Source organism: Rana temporaria, chromosome 11 (genome assembly GCF_905171775.1).
Source record: "Rana temporaria chromosome 11, aRanTem1.1, whole genome shotgun sequence".
NCBI classification, from domain to species: Eukaryota; Metazoa; Chordata; class Amphibia; order Anura; family Ranidae; genus Rana; species Rana temporaria.
The window spans coordinates 101559391-101569180 of record NC_053499.1 but is presented as its reverse complement, the minus strand read 5'-3'; the positions used below and the strand labels follow the sequence as shown (position 1 = coordinate 101569180).

The 9790-nt window shown below is 42.0% G+C and overlaps 1 long non-coding RNA gene across 2 annotated transcripts; it reads right to left on the bottom strand.

The window, feature by feature from the left end:
* Positions 1 to 542: 542 nt before the first annotated feature.
* On the bottom strand, positions 543 to 8399 carry LOC120916899. 2 transcript variants are annotated; one of them, XR_005744121.1, is made up of 5 exons: positions 8253 to 8399; positions 7980 to 8151; positions 7112 to 7220; positions 3805 to 4011; positions 543 to 1210 (listed from the first exon to the last, which is right to left on the bottom strand). It is a non-coding gene; the product is annotated as an uncharacterized LOC120916899 (long non-coding RNA). The 2 variants fall into 2 exon arrangements; XR_005744122.1 differs by lacking the exons at positions 543 to 1210; positions 3805 to 4011 and adding an exon at positions 6782 to 6968 and having other exon boundaries at positions 8253 to 8395.
* Between the last annotated feature and the right edge of the window lie 1391 nt (positions 8400 to 9790).

Genomic DNA, 9790 nt, shown 5'->3' with positions numbered 1-9790 from the left:
TGTGCAAAAACGAGCTGATGTCACAGTCCATTCTGACTTCATCACATCTCTCACCATCTCACTGAAAGTAAAGCTTGGTATGTTTTGGGAGGTCCAATCCACATAAGTCCAGGATTCTCTCATCCCCAGGCTGAAAGTTTTCATTTTTTCTAAAGATGCTTTTACACAAACACCAGCAAATCCTGAAATTCTTCCATCTTCCATCTTTGTAGTAAGAAGAACCATTAATGTATCAGCAGTCCCTTTCAAGGTCAAAAAGGTTTGAATCCGGCAGTAAAAATTCTGTGCTGCAAACTATTTCCTTGCACTTGACACCTTCAATCATTAATCCACCAATCAGAACACTTGGTTCCTTTAACATCAAACCTTCAATATTCTGAATTTTTTGATTGTCAGCAACAATTTGCTTTCATAATGTGCTGTAGGCCGAAAAACCGCTTTGCCTTTAATAGAGCTGTTATTTGTATCATTCAGTCCATAATTCCACCAGAATGGTATACCAACATATATATATTCCCCCATACGATGGTTTAGACATTATCAGCTTGACATCAGTGTTTATCAGATCTTCTGTGCAGACAAATCGGCAGTGGAAATTCTTGCCACGATTTTTTATGAAAGGTAGAAAGGTCTTTTTCATCCATATATGTCACAGCCTTCAGCATATTATAAACAACTGATTCAACATGTTTCAAATCATGACTAGAGTGATGAATTTCACTCACCCCTCTTATAAATTTAGGAAAACCACCCAACCTACTATAATGTATGCTATGCCCAGCCACTGTGCAGCATCACCCCAGAGGTCAAATCTATTGATATCAAAATGCATTATGTCATATGTACAGATGTTATAAGATAATTTTAGGTTTAAATGCTTCGCTCTGGTTTTAAGATTAAGTTCAAGGAATAAAACATGAATAAAACATAATAAGAAAGCAAAATATACCAGGGAAAGGGAGAAAATGAAAAAAAAATAGGGCATTGGGTAAGTCCATTGAAAAAAAATAATAATACAAAAATGAAGAGAAAAAAAAAAGTGAATGTTCAAAAAAAAAGGTCCATTGCTTGATGAATATTGAGACAGTGTCCATGAATTCTTTATAATTTCTTGTATAGTGATATTGTCCATTCCGAGTTTCTCCCCCATTAGCCAGCAATTACCCCTGCTATTCACATGCAAACTCGTATCTCCAGCCATGTACTGTACCTGAAAGACAAAAACTCTCAGACAAAAACTCATTAGCAAGGACCTTAAACAAAGTACTATTTACATGTTTACACTTTAAAGCTAACTCTCCCCCACTGCTACAGAAGTGTAATTTTCATTCAAAAACAGATCTGTACCATTCAATTGTTCTGATAGTGTGTAATATTCTATTTTCATCTCATCATACTCAATCTTCAGATGGTCATATTTCTGTTTTAACTGAGGAAATGGTATCCAGGTCCTTTTCTTATTATGATTTTGGTCAGCTCTGTTTTTCATATTAATATCACCTATGTTTGACCCAGAGTTTCCCCTCTTGTTGTGATCATTAGATATTATCTTCTGATCTTTCTGTTCAGTGTTTGTTCTAAACAATGTGGCTACATCAATTCTGACAGCTTGCTCATTTGACTTTCTCCATAAATGATCTGCTCTCAATAATACGTCTTTTAAATCATGAGGATTCGGGGTAACTAATAAAATATTTTGTTTGATATCTTCATGCAAAGCATCTAAAAACATACTGATATGTATCGAGCCTCCACGCTCAAATGTAAGATTATTACCAACCAACAATTCCATAACAGTATATATCCTGTGCGACAATTCATAGGGAGATTCACTTAGCATCTGTTCGATCTTCCCATGAATCACAACATCGGAACGCACTCCGTACAGAACACATAATAATTCCATTAATATGTCCCTTGTCCTCAGAGGCTGAAGACAGATCTGTTTAATTCTCAGCCAAAGACTATTCCCTAAAGAATGTTGCAAAACTCTTTCTACGTCAGATGGGTTGATATTGTACAAATCTATGACATTCTGCAAGTCACAAAACCATTTTAAAAAACTGTTTAAATCATGGCAGGGAACCATTCCTATTTCTTTAAGATTAGCATCCAGTTCTTTTGGTTTCAAATGCTTCATTACAAGCTGAACTTCACCTGTATTGTTGTTATTATTGTTATAAACCGTGGTGGTCACAGTGGGTGCGCCTGGCAATGAATTATCAGATTTAATATGAGGTTCTGTTTCATTTGATAGAAAGTTTGTGTTTGTATTTTGCTGCAGATTGCTTAATCCAAGATTTGATGCACATCTGCACTCCTGAGATCTCTTCTCTAATTCCATAATTCTTAATTTTAATCTCTCATTTTCCTCTGATAATTCATCACAACGTTTAGATTTCTCAAGCAAAGCTCCACCAATGGTAACTGCATGCAATTTTAAATTTACTGTCTCAGTTTCTGATTGGTTTTGTAACCTCTGACAAACCTTATGGCTATTATCAACTGCACTCTGTAACTGCGCAATTTCCTCAACTTTATCATTCAAAGAACTCTCCATTGTTAACCGCTTCCCGACCGCCGCATGTAGATATACGTCGGCAGAATGGCACGTACAGGTACATTGGCGTACCTGTACGTCCCTGCCTTTCCGCGGGTCGGGGGTCCGATCGGGACATGCTACATGCGGCAGTCGAAATCCCACGGGGAGCGATCGGCGTGGCTATTCGTTTATAGCCGCTCCGTCGCGATCGCTCGCTGGAGCTGAAGAACGGGGAGAGCCTTATGTAAACACGGCTTCCCCGTGCTTCACTGTGGCGGTTGCATCGATCGAGTGATCCCTTTTATAGGGAGACTCGATCAATGATGTCACACCCCCCTACAGTTGTAAACACACACTCCTACACTCCTAACTCCTACAGCGCCCCCTGTGGTTAACTCCCAAACTGCAACTGTCATTTTCACAATAAACAATGCAATTTAAATGCATTTTTTGCTGTGAAAATGACAATTGTCCCAAAAATGTGTCAAAATTGTCCGAAGTGTCCGCCATAATGTCGCAGTCACTAAAAAAAACGCTGATCGCCGCCATTAGTAGTAAAAAAAAAAAATAATAAAAATGCAATAAAACTATCCCCTATTTTGTAAACGCTATAAATTTTACGCAAACCAACCGATAAACTATTATTGCGATTTTTTTTTTTACCAAAAATAGGTAGAAGAATACGTATCGGCCTAAACTGAGGAAAAAAAATGTTATGTATGTTTTTGGGGGATATTTATTATAGCAAAAAGTAAAAAATATTGAATTTTTTTCAAAATTGTCACTCTATATTTGTTTATAGCGCAAAAAATAAAAACCGCAGAGGTGATCAAATACCACCAAAAGAAAGCTCTATTTGTGGGGAAAAAAGGACGCCAATTTTGTTTGGGAGCCACGTCGCACGACCGCGCAATTGTCTGTTAAAGCGACGCAGTGCCGAATTATAAAAACCCCTTGGGTCATTTAGCTGCATATTGGTCCGGTCCTTAAGTGGTTAAACAGAAAGATAACAAGCCCTGCACAATACAATCTTTTCTTTTACTTTCTGAAATTTTGCTATCAAAAACACTTTTCTCTAAAAATTCCTTTATCATAGTCCACGTCTGCTTACATTTTTCTTGAATTTCATAAGGACCGCCATTACGCTTAATTCATTTTAATACCCATCTGTTAACTTTATCAGAGCTGACACTAGCTTCACACTGAGTAAGCATTTTGACTATAGTACTAATAATTTAAAATAAAGGAAATATTTTACTCACCGCATTTGAAGCTCCACCCTGCCAGTTCCGGTCTTCTAGTACACGGCAGTCTTTCTTCAGTTTCCAGTCTCCAGAGAAAAATTCTGGGGTTCCAAACTTGTTTAGTCTTGTATAGACATTAGAGTCACAGCACAGCTCTTGGGTCTCCATCAGACTTCTGTCCAACTCACAGGATTTTTTGTCATCACCGACTTCTGTTACTAAGTCCTAAAAAAAATGCGCTTCTGGTCACTTGAACGGCACCAATGTAGTGATATATAGCCGGATTCATAGAGAGTTACGCCGGCGTATCAGTAGATACGCTGTCGTAACTCTGAATCTACGCCGGCGTTAATTTAAGCGTATTCTGGAAACCAGATACGCTTAAATTAGGCTAAGATACGAGCGGAGTAAGTCTCCTACGCTGTTGTATCTTAAAGTGTAATTTTTAGGCTGGCCGTTAGGTGGCGCTTCCGTTGAGTTTGGCGTAGAATATGTAAATGACTTGATACGTCGATTCACGAACGTACATGCGCCCATCGCAGTAAAGATATGCGGTTTCCGTAAAAGATACGCCGCGTAAAGATAAAGCTGCCCCCTAGGAGGCGTAGTCAATGTTAAGTATGGCCGTCGTTCCGGCGTCGAAATTTGAAAATTTTACGTCGTTTGCGTAAGTCGTCCGAGAATGGGGCTGGACGTAATTTATGTTCACGTCGAAACCAATACGTCCTTGCAGCGTACTTTGGAGCAATGCACACTGGGATATGTACACGGGATATGTAAAAAACGTCAATCACGTCGGGTCACGAGTAATTTACATAAAACACGCCCCCCCACCCTCATTTGAATTAGGTGCGCTTACGCCGGCCCTATTTACGCTATGCCACCGTAAGTTAGGAGGCAAGTGCTTTGTGAATACAGTACTTGCCTCTCTGAATTAAGGCGGCGTAGCGTAAATACGATACGCTGCGCCGCCTTAAAGATACGCGCCCCTACCTGAATCCGGCTAATAGACTAGACTTCCTATCTCTTTATCCATTGCCAAAGTCACTAATTAGTATTAGGGAGCTAACTAGTATCCATCCTTGCATACCAATAACCTCCAATGAGTAATTAGATTACCTGTGGCCTAAGTAATGGTTTGATATGTAAACTAGATTTCCTATCTCTTTATCCATTGACAAAGTCACTAATTAGTATTAGGGAGCTAACTAGTATCCATCCTTGCATACCAATAACCTCCAATAAGTAATTAGATTACCTGTGGCCTAAGTAATGGTTTGATGTGTAAAACAGATTCCTGCTGTCTCTTAGGCCCCGTACACACGACCGAACATGTCTGCTGAAACTGGTCCGCAGACCAGTTTCAGCGGACATGTTCGGTCATCTGTACGTCCGACCGGACAATTTTCCGGCGGATCAGACAGGTTTCCAGCGGACAAATGTTTCTTAGCATGCGTATCGTGTCCGCGCGGATTTCTGTTTGATAATGTGTACAACCATCAGACAGAAATCTCCGAGCGGACATGTCCGATGAAAACGGTCCGGCGCACCGTTTTCATCGGACAGTCCGTCCGTGTGTGTGTACACCTTAATCGACAAGCGTCTTTTGAAGTGTAACATGTAATTACAGGTTACTGAAATCTGGCCTGTATATGCTATACATATATAACTAATATATATATATATATATATATATATATATATATATAAACACCCACCATATTACCACCTATACTACAACAACATGCCTCTCTGCTATAAACAGAACAGCGTGTTTACTACATGCTGTTCTATTATTGTCGGCCGTAGCCGGACCAAGCTACATACAAACTACTGGCAATATCCCCTCAAATAAATAGCAGTGCAACCCAGATCCATGCTACCTCTAAGTCATCCACTACCTGCATCCACGCTGCCAACTTTACTGCTGTTGCTGGGGACACCCTAAGATATCTTCCACCAGGAGATCCTCCATGACAGAATCCTATTGCTGCCACAATACTCTGCTTACTGAAGTACTCTCATCCTCTGCAAACGGATAAGTACCATTACTACGTTACATTTATTGCTCTACAATTACCCGGTTCACATGAAGCTTTACCAAGTACTGTATTTGAATCTGGCTCTAGTTTATACTACCGTGCTGCTTGGGATTACTTATTGTGTCTTCATGTAACAGTTGTGGAATATCTTAAAGGGACATACACTCTTAAACCATTTAAGCTACAGTTGCCTCTCTGAAGTATAAGCTATCTGCATACAGTATTTTCATATGCTACGTGCTTGCCATTTGTTCTTTAAAAGTATACGCCCTCACGGCCTAAAATGCTGAACATGTTCGCTATACCTTTTTTAAAGCTAAGGATTGATGGTATATTATACCTCCTTCCTTAGTAGCTCAATGCATTCCTCTATGTGAGTGATATGATGTAGTGAACCCCCAAACTCTTTTTCTCTGATTGGAGTGACGCCTGGGGTCCGATACTGATAATCACTTTACATAGAGAAGTGCATTGAAATCTTTTCCTTAATATAGTGCTGCTTCACTCACGTTTACCGTATCCTTTTAAGGCTAGGGTTTGAAGGTATGTTGTAATACCTTCACTCTTAGTAGCTCAACGCATTCCTACATAAGACAGAGATGTTGTAGTGAACCCCCAAACTCTTTTTCTCTGATTAGAGCGACGCCTGGGGCCCAATACTGAAATTCACATTGCATAGAGAAGTGCATTGAAATCTTTCTTAAAACCGCAGTTGTGGTTCACTCTCGTTCACCGTAGTTTCTGACAGATGCCTGCAGTTCCAGCCCAGCTCATCTGATGTCTGCTGCTGATATAGATTGAGGGGTCTCAAGGATTCCCCACAAACCCTGAAACTCCAGTGAAAAAATGTGGGCAGGGAGGACTATACCGGTACTTGGTGTATAGGTTCAGAAACCTGAATACTTCATATTAAGTAAATTTAAGAAAATATTTATTTACATATACACATTAGGACAGAAAATAAAAATGACATTACATTAAAACATATACAAAAATACAAACTTGACCACAATCAGGTCACCGGATGTGCAATCCCCCATTTTATACAGACGGGGTAGGGTATCGGTGAACAAATTGGTATCATGAGACCAACAGTCTCTAATCTCAACTAGTTTTGCTTTCGCTTCGTCAGGAGACGGTCTAAAAACATAACATAAACAAACATCAGACATTAAAAACAGCACGTTATTATTTATGTCAGGGGCTTTTTGTGTGAAAAAACACCCCAAGAAAATAAAAAATAATACATAACAAGGGGAATTATGTCACATCATGTCTCCTACCTGCAGGCACAGAGTTCCTTGGCCCCAGAGAGAAAGGGGGGAGGGTTCCCAGTTGGACGGTGAGTGGGTAGGTCACTCGTGGACCAAGACCAAGTCTAATAGAACAGACCTGGATAATAGAGTATGGATAATAAATTGATTGCATATTGGGTGCCGTGAATCTAGTAGGTGCAGGAAACTACTAAAAAGTGCACTGTGCAAAAGGCAGTGATTTGGATCTGTTCAAGAAGGGTTTTCAGTGTCTACCTCATAGGAGAGGCTGGATTGTGATAATATAGAGAGGACCAGATCCACACGGGACCCTGGAAGAAAGACCAAGTGCCAATGCCAAGAAAGAAAAGCAGTTATTGTAATAAACGCCTTAGTGAGGAGGAGAGGAGGGGAAATGGAACAAGAGAGGAAAGAAGGGAAGGAGAAAGGGAGGGAAGGACAGGAAAATGAGCAGGGGAGAAAAGGGAAGGGAAAAAGGGGGGCGGGGAAAAGAAGACAGAATCTAAAGTTGTGTGGAAAGAATAATATCAGGCCCAGCCATTACAACGGGCCAGGTCCGGGTAAGGTCCTCGGAGGAGGAGTGAATGTGTAGACACTGAGGACAGTGAATAGTAAAATGTAGATGAGCAGCACCCAAGAACACACGAAGGAAAAAGGGGGAAGTGAAAAACGTGAATAAAGTCATGAAAATATATATAAATATATAAAGCCAGGGCCAGTAAATATTGATATCCATAGTAAAAGACTATAAGAGCCCACAGTGAGAAAGTGATGAGAAAGAAATGAAAAGTGTATCAAAGTGAAGGGAGTCATTTATCCCAAGTCCCACTAAAAAGGGGGGGGGGGGGCTATAAGACCCCCGACAAATTATTAGTACCTGTGTGCCCAGACGGGCATAAGTTGCTAAAGAGGGTAATGGGTCCCAGGACATAGGAATCCTGTATGCAGCGTATGTGGATGCTTGCAGAGATGGCCACAGAATGAGTGGCCAATGCAGAGGACTGGTAATCAATCAGTCACCAGTCCGAGGGGGTAACCAAAAGACAAGCCTAATGAAAAACAATGATAGGGAGTCAGGCAGTTAACATGAATCCCCAAAGTATGCCATCAGAGTGTAAAGCGCTACTGAGTCCACACCCCATGTACTTACTTTCTATATTTGATAGTAGACTTATGTCCTGGGACCTGGCTCCGGTGCAAATTGCATCGCTGGAGCAGGGTTTAAATAGCTCCTAGTGTGCGTCTCTATCAGGGAGACGCCACGGACGTCTGGACATACCGACGTCAGTGGGGCGGGGCCACTGAGCTGCGTGACCGCCTCCCAGATGTGGATAGGTCTAGGTCTTCTTGATCCAGCCGTCCAATCGGAGGCATGGATTGCGAGTGGCAGAGGGAGGGGCCGGAGGCGGTGTTTCTCGATCAGGCACCGCGCGTCACTATACAGACGCCGAGGGCGAAGAGCGCAGCGTCATTGCTGCTGTCATGGTGACCGTAGGTGGACGTCACATGGAGGGCGTGTAGGTATACACAGCCTCTGCTCACTGATCTGCCTGTCAGGACTCCAGATACAGGAACATGTGTAGTTGCATCCTGTTGAACACAGTACATAACAGAGTGTGACGGAAGAAGGCATTAATAATAAGTACAAGGATGTATATCCCATTGAGGTCATTCCAGTCATTTGGTTAATGAGTGTGCTGTAGTGAGGTTGAAAAAGGAGGAAGAAAAAAAGAGAGGGGGGGGGGGAAATGGATTCTTACTCACGGGGGGGTGTCTAAGGAACAATTAAGGACAGGAAACATGATTGACAATGTACTATCAAATAATCAACTACATTGGTAATTTTAAATATAAATAATAATATATACACATTGCAATTGAACAGTTTAAACAGCAATACAGCCACGTTTAGTATATAAGCAATGTATAAAACCACCTACTGTATAACAGGAGGTTGGTTGCAAGACATTACAAACACAATGGGGCTGATTTACCAAGCCTTTACTCCATGACTCATGGAGTAAAAGCAGGAGTAGCAGCCGTTTGGTCATTTACTAAAGAAATACGCTGCTAGTGCAGTGTATTTCCCTAGTTACTAATGTGCTCCGTGCGCCCAGGAGAGGGTGCATTGTGCACCAGTACAGACCTGGCGCACGGCACATTGAAATGTAAATTGTCGGGGGTTTGGGCGGGAGTTTATTAGGGGGGGAGGTGGGGGGATGCAGGGGAAGTGAAGTGACATGTGTTTGAATGTGTTTTGCGGGCCGAATTGAAAGGGAAAGTGTTTTTTGAAAACAGATCCCCGTACGCTTGCACAGTGCGCCTGAACCTCGGGAGGTTTATTTGCATACTGGGCATGCGCAGAGAGAAATTTCGGCGCTTCCCGTGCGCCTTGTCAGTACGCCGTGAAAATCTTGGTAAATACCAAGCGGCGTACCCGTGAATGCGCTGCGTGACGCGGCGCACGGGAATCTCCGAGCTGTTTTCAGCCATGAAGGGGAACTCCGCGCCAAATTTCAAACTTGAAATCGGCGCGGGTCCCCCTTCAGGGCTACATTAGGCTCTTAGGCTTGGTCCGGAACGTGAGGGGTTAAACCCGCGCCGATTCGGCGCGGGGGTCCCCCCCAGATCAAAACCAAGCCCTCATCCCAAGCACGCAGTCGGGCCCGGACAGGAATGGGGGTGGGG